The sequence below is a fragment of the Pteropus vampyrus genome, unplaced genomic scaffold, assembly GCF_000151845.1.
Source record: "Pteropus vampyrus isolate Shadow unplaced genomic scaffold, Pvam_2.0 Scaffold404, whole genome shotgun sequence".
NCBI lineage: Eukaryota > Metazoa > Chordata > Mammalia > Chiroptera > Pteropodidae > Pteropus > Pteropus vampyrus.
The window spans coordinates 2205472-2218304 of record NW_011889185.1 but is presented as its reverse complement, the minus strand read 5'-3'; the positions used below and the strand labels follow the sequence as shown (position 1 = coordinate 2218304).

Genomic DNA, 12833 nt, shown 5'->3' with positions numbered 1-12833 from the left:
TTCTCCTTCTTGCACTGGAACCCTAGGATGGGGAGTCTGGTGTGATGTTGGGACCCCTCGCTCTTCCAGGGGAATCTTCATAGCCGAGATACTCCTCCTGATTTTTAACCATCACATGCAGTGTGATACCAACCCATTCTTCGTCTCCACCCCTCCTACCAATCTCAAGGTGGCTTCTTCTGTATATCCTTAGTTGTAGGACTTCTTTTCAGCTAAACTTTAGGCAATATTCAATGATGGCTATTCTGTAGTTTAGTTGTAATTTTGATGTGGTCATATGAGGAGACAAACACAGCACCTACCAACTCTGCCATCTTGACCAGTATCTTCCATTTGAACTTCATTGTTCTTTTTTTTATTGGCTTTATTGAAATATAGAATATAATAGACAATTAGTTGCTTGCATTTACTTTGTACAATTCAATGAGGTTTTTTTTATTATAGTTGGCATACAATAATATACCAGTTTCTGTTGTATAGCATAGTTATCAGAGATCCACATAACTCACAAAGCGATCACACCGCTAAATCTAGTACCCATCTTCCCCCTTACATATTTATTACAACATTATTAGCCATCTTCCTCATGCTACACTCTACATCTCTATGTCTAATCTGCAACTATCCATTTGTACCTCTTAATCTCTTTACCTTTTTGCCATTCACCCCACAACCCCCCTTTCATCTAGTAGCCCTCAAAATATTCTCTGTATCTATGAGTTGTTTCCGTTTTTGTTGTTGCTGTTGTTTATTTTGTTCTTTAGATTTCACATGTATGTGAAATCATGTAGTATTTATCTTTCCCTGTCTGACTTACTTAATTCAGGGCAATACCCTCTAGGTCCATCAAGGCAATATGTTTTTCCATCCCTCTCTTTTAGTCTGTGTGTGTCTTTTAATCTGAAGTGAGTCTCTCGTAGGCAGCATATGTCTTGTTTTCTTATCCATTTAGTCATTCTGGTGGTTGAAGCACTGAATTCTTTTCCATTAGAGGTAGTTGTTGATAGAAATGTAGTTATTATCATTCTTTATTCCTGTTTTTGATACATGGCTTTTCTTCTTAAAGAAGTCCCTCCAACATTTCCTGTAATACTGGCTTGGTGGTGATAAATTCCTTTAGCTTATTTTTGTCTGGGAAGCTCTTTATCTGTCTTTTGACTCTAAATGATTGCTTTGCTGGATAAAGAGTTCTTGGTTGTAGATACAGGATTTTCATCACTGAATATTTTGCGCCAAGCCCTTCTGTCCTGCATAGTTTCTTTTGAGAAATCAGCTGCCAGTGTTGTGGGTGCTTCCTTTAGGTAACCAACTGCTTTTCTCTTGATGCTTTTAAGATTCTCTCTTTGTATTTAAGCTTTGGCATTTTAATTATAATGTGTCATGGTGTGGGCTTCTTTGGATTCCTGGTTTTGGTGACTCTCTGAGCTTCCTGATGTTTTATTTCTATTTCCTTCAGAGTGAAGTTTTCCATCATTATTTTTTCAAATAGCTTTTCACCTTCTTGTTTTCCTTCAAGTACCCCTATGACACAGATTTTTTACATTCATGTCCCATAGGATCCTTAAATTATTATTATAGTCTTGCCTTCTTTTTTCTTACTGTTCTGATTGAGTGTCCTTGGTTTCCCCATTTTCTATATTGATGGTTCAATCCTCTTCTTCCTCTACTCTTTTGATTCCCTCTAATATACTCTTCATCTCAGATGATGTGTTCTTCATTTCTGACTAGTTCTCTTTTATAATTTTTATTTCCATTTTTATGTTTTTTATCTCTTTGTTAAAGTTCTCACTGAGTTCATCTACACTTCCCCTAAGTTCATTGAGCATCTTTATAACCAGAGTTTTGAACTCTGCATCTGTTAGATTTTTTCTGGATCTCTGTTCTGTTCTGTTCTCTCCTATGGTTTCTTCTTCTTTGTCTTCCTATTTTGGCTGCCTTTCTGTGTTTGTTTCTATGTACTAAGCAAAGCTCTTAAGTTTCCCTGTCTTATTAGTTCGGCTTTATGAAGTAGGTGTCCAGTGGGACAGACCTGAGTGGGGTTCAGCTGCAGGCCAAATTCAGACCCAGGCTGTGCCCCTGTTAAGATTCAGCAAGCAATCCACTGATGCCGGGCTTATAGCTGCCTCAAGAGGCCATGCCAGAAACCATGGTCAGCTGCCATCAGTGTGAGTCTAGGTATTGCTCAGCAAGGGGCACCTGACACACCAAGGATACAACTGGATGTGACATGCGTGGGGCCGCAAGTTGGAAAAAGTGGAATTTCAGGGAATCGTCTGGGTAGAGCAACCTCTGTTATCCAGTTTGATGACATCTCAGTTATGGTAGTACCTTGTCAGCACACTGGGAGTGGGGAAGGCTCAAAAGAGGAACAACGGACACTGCTGGCACTTCTGCACAGAGTGAGTCTCACCTCTGGCACTTGCTCCGACAACTCAGTGTCCCCTGTAAGTCTCCAGTGCCCTTGCACAGCCAACCAGGCACTGGTGCTCAGAGTGAGGAGGTCTGTCATCACAAAAGTCCACTCATGGACATGGTCTTTTTAAGAGGTATCTGCAGCTGCTGGCTGCCACCACTGCAGCTTCTGTTCCACTCAGCTGCTCGAGCCCAGGTAAACTGTGTCCTCACCCTGTTTTACCTCTTCCCATTGCAGGGTGATTTCTTATTTCTCTCCCTAGTTGTAGGGCTTGTTCATCTAGATCCCAGGTGATTATTCTTGCTGTTTGCTCCTTATTTCTGTCACAGCTTTAATTTGGTTACAAGAGGGATGAACAGAGACTCTATCATATACACCATTTTTTCTACCTTCCTCCTGCTTTATTCTTTTGTTCTTTTATTTTGCTTTTTTTTATTGATTTGTGTGAATCCTTTTATATGTTAAAGGCATTAATTCTTTGACAAAGTGTTCTATGTATTTTTTCATTTTGCAGTTTCTCTTTTAATTTCGTTAATAATATTTGTGGGGATGGAGAAATTTTAAATTTTAGATAAATTCATCACATCTTTCTCTTATGTTTTCTGAGGCAGTATAATATAATTTAATATCTGGGTCTTTGAAGTCAGACAGATTTGGACTTGAATCCTAGCTCTCTTTATATCTGAGTGTAAAGACCTTTGAGAAAATGATTAAGCTTTTCAGATATTTGTCTCCATCTATAAAATGGAGATAATAATGCTTCCTTCAAAAGACTGTTATGCAAAGTATATGTGAAGTACATACAAAAGAGTTTAGTCCAGTGACTGGTACATTAATGCTCAATAAGTTTTAGTTATCGTTAGAAGACATAATAGTAATATTATTTTATAAAGGATCTTTCTACAAAATTTTTATTTAAATATACACATATTTCTCCTGTATTTAAATGTATAAATAAAAACATAAATCTTTATTTTAAGCATAATGATAACACTGAAACAGTTTCATATGGATGAAAATTTGAATTTGAATAATATAAATTCAAAAGCTATTATTGGGGATTTTGAAGCCTTATGGAAATTTAATCTACTGGAAATTAATTTATTTTTAAGTATAGTCTCTGTTTAATGGTTAAAAGTTATTTTATGAAGGTATTTATTCTTTATTAAATCATTCCATCTTTACTTTTAGTGCATAAAATAAATTACTGACTATGGAAGAAATCAAATAGATATTTTTCATATTCATGTGTGGTCTGAAAGTGTTAATTAAAAAATAATTTTAGAGATTTCATAAAAACATTAGGGAAAGAAACCATGGCTCCCTTTTCAATACTTTCCTCTCATTCAATTCCTATCCAGAAAAGATGGCCATGTTTGTAAGGTTTAAGACCACAAACCAAGGCACTGAAACAGGATGGAAATGGAAGGTAAGGAAATCAAAGAGCATTTAACAATACATCAAGATATGTTAGCACCTCTCTCTCTAATGAAGAAAGCAACTCTTTTATATATTATACTAAATAAAATCTATTCATGGCATTCATAAGATAGCATCAAAGTCTGTTAATGATGTCCAATGGCTATTGTGTTATTCAGGTGTCTGTTGGCATATTGCTTGATATAACTGAATAATGAAGCAGTACCTGCAGTACAGTGTATTTAGGAATTAGTTTGATGTTTCATTAGTATTTGTTATGAAAAGGACAGATAATAGAAAGATTGCCCTGCTGCCTCATAGTAGAAACCTCTCAAGTGATGGCTGAATGAGGTAAAAGCTCATCTGGAAATTCAGGTAATCTGCCCCTTCTTTCTTACTTCCCCTTTCCATGAGAATTTCTTTCATTTACTTTGTGCTATCTGTGGCAGAAATATGTAGAAAATTACTGTTAAGACTGGAATTACAATTTCTTTACCTGAATTATAGTCTTTCAGAATTAAACAGCAGCCCTTTAAGTAGAGACCTATCTACAAAAACAACCCCAAAAACATCAAGCACTGACATTGTTCTTGACTTGAAGATACTTTTTGGTAACAAAGTGAGGTTAATATCTAAAAGGTAATACAGAGTACTTGCTAATAACCTCAGTAGTGAAGTAAGAGGGAAAAATTCAAAGGCAGTCTTCCTTTCTTAAGGAAAATGACAATTTCTTGGTGACTTAAAAAATAATTTTTAAAATTAATAAAGTATAACATTTTTTGTTCAGTTCATTATACCTCAGGTAAGATTCCTTTTTAAGACTGCAGGTACATAGTGCATTTAGAATCAGATTTAGAATAATAGCATCTAGATTTGCGTAGGTCAACCTGGTGTCTGTTAGCATAAATCGCTTGAGGGAATGTAACCTTACTGGCAAAGGTAGCACCAGATGTCTTAACATATAATTATGGGCTGAGCAGTATTGAAGTACATCTTATTTCAAAGTCATTGCCACCTCTGACCTTTTTTACTCTGATATAAAGGGAATAACGCGGGCTTCTTTAAGTCAAGTGATCCCATCAGTATCTGGTCTCTTCCAGAATGAAGAATAAATCCTAGCCCAAGGTGGTTGTTAGGATAAAATAGACCAATCTGTGTGTCAGCCCGTACTTTGCTGCTGCACATAGGTTAACTCTTCTTATTCACATTCGTCTTTTATTGTGACAAAATATACATAAAATAAATTTTACCATTTTAATCATTTTTACATCTACAATTCAGTGGCATTAAGTACATTCACATTGTTGTGCAACCATCTCCACTAGCCATCTCAAGAAATTTTTCATCATCTCAAACAGAAACTCCATAGCCATTGAATAAAAATGCTCATTCTCCCCTCACCTTAGCCTCTGGAAACCACCATTCTACTCTCTATCTCTATGAATTAGTCTACTTTAGAAACCTCATATAAATAAAATCATGCAATATTTGTTCTTTTGTTTGTGGCTTCTATCACTTATCATAATGTTTTTAATTTTATGCATGTTATAACATGTATCATTACAGACACACACACATATCTTGCATTATGTTTATCCATTAATTTGTCAATGGACATTTAAATTACATTATTTTTTTTAATGTTGCAAACAAGTGACTGGAATGCTTGTACCTGGACCGTCCGGAGTAAAGCCCTCAATCTTGGTATGTTATATTTGCTTACGATTCATCCTTCCCTCCCACCTTTATAATGGTTCATTGTGAACGAATTATATTTCACAACTCTGTTGATGTTGGGCTTTGTCATGCAACTTGCTTTGGCCCAGGAGATATGATTAGAAGTTTCAGTGTGTCAGTTCTTAGCCAAGGTCTTAAGGGATATTGAATGTTTTTTGTTGGTTCCTCTTGGACTTTTGCCATCATCATGAGAAAAACATGGCCTGTGTAACCACTGTTCTCATTATGAAGAGGCACTTAGAAGAGACCTGAACCAACTCACAGCCTGGAGTCAAGGCTAACCAAGAGCTTCACTCTGCTAGGAGTCCAGCACACAATCCATAGACCAGTGAGTCACAATTGTTATATTTTTAAGCTACTGAGTTTGGGGTTATTTGTTACATTGCTTTATTTCAGCAGTAGGTAACTAATACAGGTCTTGGTGAGAGAAGGGGAAACTTCTTTCTCATAATTCTAGGGCTCTTGTAGGTTGTGAGTGGGGGAGAATTCTGTTCAGAAATATTTTTTCTGATCTTGACCCATTTCAGGACAACCCTGGCTCTTCTCTGCCCTCAAAGGCAAATGTAACAGTTTGGGCTGAAATGCATATTGAGACCCCAGGTTGTTTCCTTGCTGTCTTAATAAATGGAGCTCCAACTGGGGTTTTCTCAATTACTAACGCTCTGATGAAGATGAAAATCAGCCTATTCAAGATGATTACATTTCAAGGAAGAATTTTTCATTTGCTTCTGCTCTTCTAAGTGCTTTCTCTATGCCTCCACTTAGCCTGCATTTCAATGCTTTCCTGAAGTTGAATATTCATCATACCCGAGGCTCCTTCTAGCTTTCTTCTGCATCCTTCATCCTGCAGGTCACAGTCTTCAGGCTTGTTTTTTATTTAAGGTGACATTGGAGATCCACTATTAATAGGCTTTCCCAGGTAAGCGTTGGTGGACTTAAGACATCCAAAGTCTCAACCAGAGTGCATGTTGGGTGATGTCTGGCAGAGGAAAAATTTGCCTTATTTTGCCATGTTCTCCATGACTATTTTGTCATGATTCTCAATTATGGGAACATGAGTGGACCAAATTCATTGCTTGGAAAACATTTTAAATGAAATAAACATAGGCAACTCAAAATATAAATTTTAAAGGCCATAGCTTTTTAATTATTATTATCGTGGAATAAATTAGTTGCTAATACTATTACTTTAAAAATTGTTAAACACTGTTTTCATTTTGCCCTTTTCTTCATCTTCTTGCCACTTTTATTCATTTTTCTGGTCACATTGGCATTCGAATGTATTGTTCATGAAACATTGGCCACTGGAAATATTAATTATGAATGATTTAAGCAGCTGACAGCATCATATTGAAAAACACAGTCATATATGTTAATAAAAATAGGCATAGTGTATAACTAAAGAGTTTAGGGGTAGGGTTTGAGTTTCATCATAAACAAAACTTCCTTTGGATTTTTTACCTAAGAATTTTGGTTAACTAACTCCCTTTAAATAAAGTGAAAGGCTATATTTTAGTACTAATATTAAAAATAGTCGTTATAATAGTGTCTTAAAAAGAGCTGAAAATATGTATAATTTCCCATGGGAGTTAAGGAGCCTATCTCTGAAAGTTTTGCTTTATCCAGGATTCCATTGATAACTTTGATAACTTCAAATTCACTGATATTGTCTACAGAGATTGCCTGTGTGCTAAGGGTGAAATAAGTCCAATATTAGTATCCATTTTTCTTGATACAGGGAGAAAAAAAGGAAGCGACATGCCCTTTTGGTGACATCATGAGAAAAATCAATCTTCATTTTGAATTGGCTCTTGAAAAACCTTGCTTTAATTTAGAAGAGTCTTAGAAAAAAATATGAGTAACATTGTATAAAAAGCAGATTGAGAAATTCAGGACCAGAATACGATGTAGTGGAATGTGCAAATATGGTTTGTTTAGAGGACTCTGTTGTTTAGGAAACACAAACACACACGCGCATGCACACACACACACACACACACACACACACACACACACAGACATGGCACTGAGCTGCAATGCATATACTGTCTTCAGTATTTTACAGCTTCTGACAGTTGATACCCCAATTTTACTGGTGCATTCAAAGGCTTAGTTTGGGGTAAATAATAATCATTTAATGTATTAATCTTACATCTTAAAAATGTCATTTTATTTCCTCAGGACAAGAGTGTCAAGTCAAATTTACTCATGGACCAATCTCCCCTCCTGGAAATCCCAGTAGCGTGAACCAATATTTCACACACAAAAATATATATATATATATATATATATATATATATATATATATATATATATATATATGCCAACTGAAGTAAAGCTGTTTACAATGAGACTGTGTCATTGAATGATAATCTTCTGCAAACTGGAGCTGGCCCATGGGCTCAATGTTTGACATTTATACTCCAAGATATTTCAGGTTTATTTCTCCTAATTATCAAAGTAAGTGTTTCATAGCCTCTTACACATGGAAAGGATTTTGAGACCCCATTTAATGATGTAGGACTGAATCTTTTTTTCTTCAGTGAGATTTTTTTGTACATATGTGATACAGATGACAATATGTATCCAATTTGACAACAGTTTTGGAGAAATAGCAATAGGAAATACCATTAAAGTGGAGGACAAGAATTTTAAGTTGGATTCAAAGAAGCCACTGATAGAACAAACAAAACATATGAAAAATAGATATCAGTGTTGGCTTGTGAATCTCTCATTTTGTGGTTGCATATTTGTAAATGTAGTTTGTTAATGCATATTACACAGTCATATTGTTATGTTTTCTTTTTCTTATTACTCAGAGTAACTAAAATTGTGGTATTGTAGACTGAAAATGGCATCACAGTGAGTAGAAGCCTGACCTGGGTGAATGTAATTGGTCCAATGATTGAGTTGTTCCTTAGCCTTGTCAGACATGACAAGGAGGTGATTAAAAAGTAGTAAGCAAATCACAAGAGATAGATGTATAAATGGAATGCCAATGTATTACATTCCAATGGGAAAGATTCTTTTCTGGTGAGCAGAATGATCCTATTCTCCACTTAAGGTATCCACCTCCCAGAATCTGAACCAAATGTAGAGGGAAATGTTGGTTGTCACCTTGGCATCTATGCCATCCTTTTATATTCCTAATTAAATCTTTATTTTATCTAGGTGTCATTTGCTCCCACTTATAGCCCATATGCCTCAGGGGAAGTTGGTTGACCCCTAATCCTTTGGGTTCTGATTAGTCTAATCTAGTCATTTCTGTCTGAATTTATAGATAGTCTGGCCCAAATCAATTTGATCCAATTAGAAACAAAAAGAACTTTTCTGAGAGTTTTTGGAAATGCAACTTTCTTGTTATGATGCGAAGCTATTTGAAGTCAGTCTCTCAATGGATATAAATGAGTAGCTATTTAACTCTAGTTGCTGTAGGTAGCATTCTATAGCCATGAGTGAAATCAGCCTTAGGAGAAAGCTGACAGTGTTTGTCAGAATGAAAGATGGAAGTATTCTGTGTCCTTGATGATATCCTTGATCAATTAACCCTAAAGACTCTTTTGCAGCTGAGATTTAGTTTTGGTACCAATATGCTTCATTATTGAGAAAGATGGTTTGAGTTGAGTTTTCAATGTTATGCAGTTCAAAGAATCCTAAATGTTACAGAGTTTGCTACCAGGAGAGGGGTTCACCAGGTAACAAATCTTAAGATATGGGATTGGCTGGTAGAGAAGGTGAATCAGAGGAAAGCTTAGGTTTTCTATCATTATCATGCCAGAGTGGAACATTTGTCATTCTTCAATTAAACAATGTACCTTCTGTCTACGGCCATTCCATCCTGAACACGGTTGATCTCATCTGATCTCGGAAGCTAAGTAGGGTCGGGCCTTGTTAGTACTTCGATGGGAGACCATCTGGGAATACCATGTGCTGCAGACTTAAAAAAAAAAAGTTATAAAAAAAAACAATGTACCTTCTAAAGCTGTAGCATGAAAGCATTTGGTAGAAAAATTCAGGCTACTGACTAGTAAGGTCTTTCAAGAACAAGATAAGATTCAATGCTACTTTGGATGTTGCATTGGAAGAAAATGGGGTTTCTTACAAAGAGAAGAACCGTGAGATGCCAGATCGATCAACTGGAATTTCCTTCACTGCCATAATTGGAATTCTTGCTATCCCTTTCCAGAAATATTTTATATATCCGTAGACTGATGATCATTGGTGGCATTGTCAATTCTTCTCATTTTTTGAAAGGAAGCTTTTACTAGAGCTTCTATGCTTTATCAGTCATTGGACATTGTATGTGCTCAAGATAGAGTATTCAACTTTTAGCCATATATTGCTGGATCACCAGGAACTACTTCCTGACCTGATGGAGAAGACTCAATGTTAACCAGAGATCTTGTACTTGGAGCTAGGTGTGGCAACTGCGAAGACTCTGGGGTTGCTTCATTTTAAAAGTGGTTAAATGGAAATAATTAGGCATTCAATGTTTTATGTTTCTTATTTCCAATCTGAAGATAGCCATTACCATTGAAGAGTACTGCCTTGCTGAACATTTTGTCCCCTGCTCAATGATGAGCAATGCTGAAGTATAAATTTCTGGCCCTTCACCTCACCTTGGGACAACTCTGAAAGGCTATCCCAGCTCCATAACTGCCTATGGTTTTAACTGAAGACTTCATTAGGACTGGGTTGCCATAAAAAAAATACCACAGGCTGGGTGGCTTAGACAACATAAATATTTTCTCACAGTCTGAAGGCTCAAAGTCCAAGATCATGATGCTAGCAAATTCACTCTCTGGTAAAGGTTCTCTTCATGGCTTGTAGACAACCACCTTCTTGCTGTATCCTCATATGACTTTTCCTCTGTGTGTGCACATGGTTTGGTGATGGAGAGAGAGAGAGAGAGAGAGAGAGAGAGAGAGAGAGAGAGAGAGAGAGAGAGAGAGAGAGAGAGAGAGAGAGAGATCTGGTGTCTCTTTCTGTTCTTAAATATATCAGCCTTATCTAATGAAGGTCACACCCTCATGACATCACTGAACCTTTATTATCTCCATATAGGCCTTATCTTCAAATACAGTCAATTGGAGATTAGGGCTTAAACATATAAATTTGGGGGAGAGGGTTACAGAATCCTGTTCATGACATATTGCATGGCACTCCTGCTTTCTTGGCAGGTTTTCACAGGTGTGGATCCCAAAAGCACTCCTTAATAAACTTCCCACTTGCTAATCTCTGTCTCAAAGTTTGAGTCCCAGAAAATACAACCTGTGATGGGATTGTTCAAATTGAGGCACAAATTAAGGCCTGGCCGTGAAAATTACAAGATTTTCTAAGAAGAGTTCTCTCTGTCTCTGTCTCTGTCTCTTTCTCTCCTTTCTTTCCTCATGTGTGTTTTCATTCTCTGTACCTCACTTGGGGGTTGGTAAATGGGAGGAATTCAATAAATGTTACTTGAAAGAAAGAATTAATAGATGAATGAATAAACAAGGACAATACCTGTTTCCTACACTTGGGATTCAGAGCTATCCTGATTCATCAGTTCAAGCCAAATTATTTTCCTTGTTGAATCAGGATTCCTTAAATATTCTGTGAAATTATAAGATCAGACCCAGAGGTTGAGATGAGGCTGTGTCTGCAGATGGAAGTCACCTAAATCCAGTTTTGAAGATAATAGCTCTGTGAAGACTCAAAGTCCAGTAGCTCATAGAGAGTGTTTTGCAAAGTTAATTTTCAAGACATTAACATTTTAATATGTCAATGATTTAATTTAATGTGTCGCAAATATCTGTACTTGACATTATGCCCCTTACACCAACACCCTAGAGTTCAGGGAGAAAGTTAGGCCCTAGCATATTGTCAAATATTTATTTATTTTATTGATCATTTAAAACAAATATTTATTGAGCATCTATAATACCTTGGCACTGCTCCAGGCATTGGAGATTCAGAATCAGTGGTCAATAAATTGCAGAAGTTTTTCATCATGTTTTCCATCTTACTAAGAGTATACATGGAAGGAAAGATCAAGGTTAGAGCAGCATGGTTAATATACAAAATTTGACTGAGTTTGAACCTTGGCTCAGTAATTAAATAAACCTGGGTAATTTATCTAACTATTCTGAGACTTAATTTTTTTCATTTGTAAAATGGAAATAGCAATACTAACATATACCTTGTAGGGTTCTTGTGATAATTATTTGAGAAAGTCTTTGTAGAATGCTTAATGGAGCGTGTGATCGATCATTTGTGTACCACTGTAAATTGATAAAATAATGTTAATTTCTCTCCCAATAGATTACTACCCTCTTCAACACACACAAATAATTCAGATGTGAACTGTAAAAGACATGGTTGAGTACAATATTTGAAGAAACAACATGTATTGATGACTCTGATAGGTTGGATTATTGTTTCCAACTTTGTTCTCACCCTGTAATAGAATAATACATTCATTCATTTTACCATATGACTTGTAGTACTCCACATTTGAATATGCAGAGTATATTTCTCTACCTCATTGCTTTTTGGACTTGGCCATGTGATTTTCTTTGACCAATGGAATGTAATTTCTTTTGATCATTATAGTGATTTGAATTCTCCCCCAAATTCATCTCCCCCTGGAAGCTTTGAAAGTGATCTTATTGGAAATAGGGTCTGTGCAGATGTAGTCAAGTTAAGATGATGTCATATTTTATTAAGGTAGGCCCTAAATTCAATGACTGATGTCTTTATAAGAGAAAGGAGGGAGAGATTTGTTTACACAAACACACACAAGTAAGAAGGCCATGTAATAATAGAGGCAGAGATTGGAGTTAAGCAGCTACAAGCCAAGGAACACCAAGGATTACTGAGAGCCACCAGAAGCCAGGAAGAGGAAAGGAAAGATTCTTTCCTTGAGCCTTCAGAGAAAGCATAGCCTTGCCAACACTTTGATTTTTGACTTCTTAATCTCCAGAACTGTGAGAGAATACATTTTTGTTGTTTAAAATCACCTAGTTTGTGGAATTTTGTTATGGTAGCCCTGGAAAACATATATAGATATGTACAGAAACTTTAAATGAGTTTGTGTGTTTGGCGTGGTTTCTTTTATTTCTGCCACCTGCCATGAGAAGAACATGCTTGGTGTAGCTTCTGGTACTAGAATGAGGAGACTTGTAGACTATACCTAAACCCAACCCACAGTTTGGAGCAAAGCCCAGCCTATTCCAGCTTATCCCAGCAGATCCACAGCCAACTCACAGACTGTGAGCAAGAAATA

At 36.4% G+C, this 12833-nt stretch overlaps 1 pseudogene; it reads left to right on the top strand.

Moving 5' to 3' along the window:
* Positions 1-9389: 9389 nt before the first annotated feature.
* On the top strand, positions 9390-9508 carry LOC111731857 (annotated as a pseudogene).
* The last annotated feature ends 3325 nt before the right edge of the window (positions 9509-12833 follow it).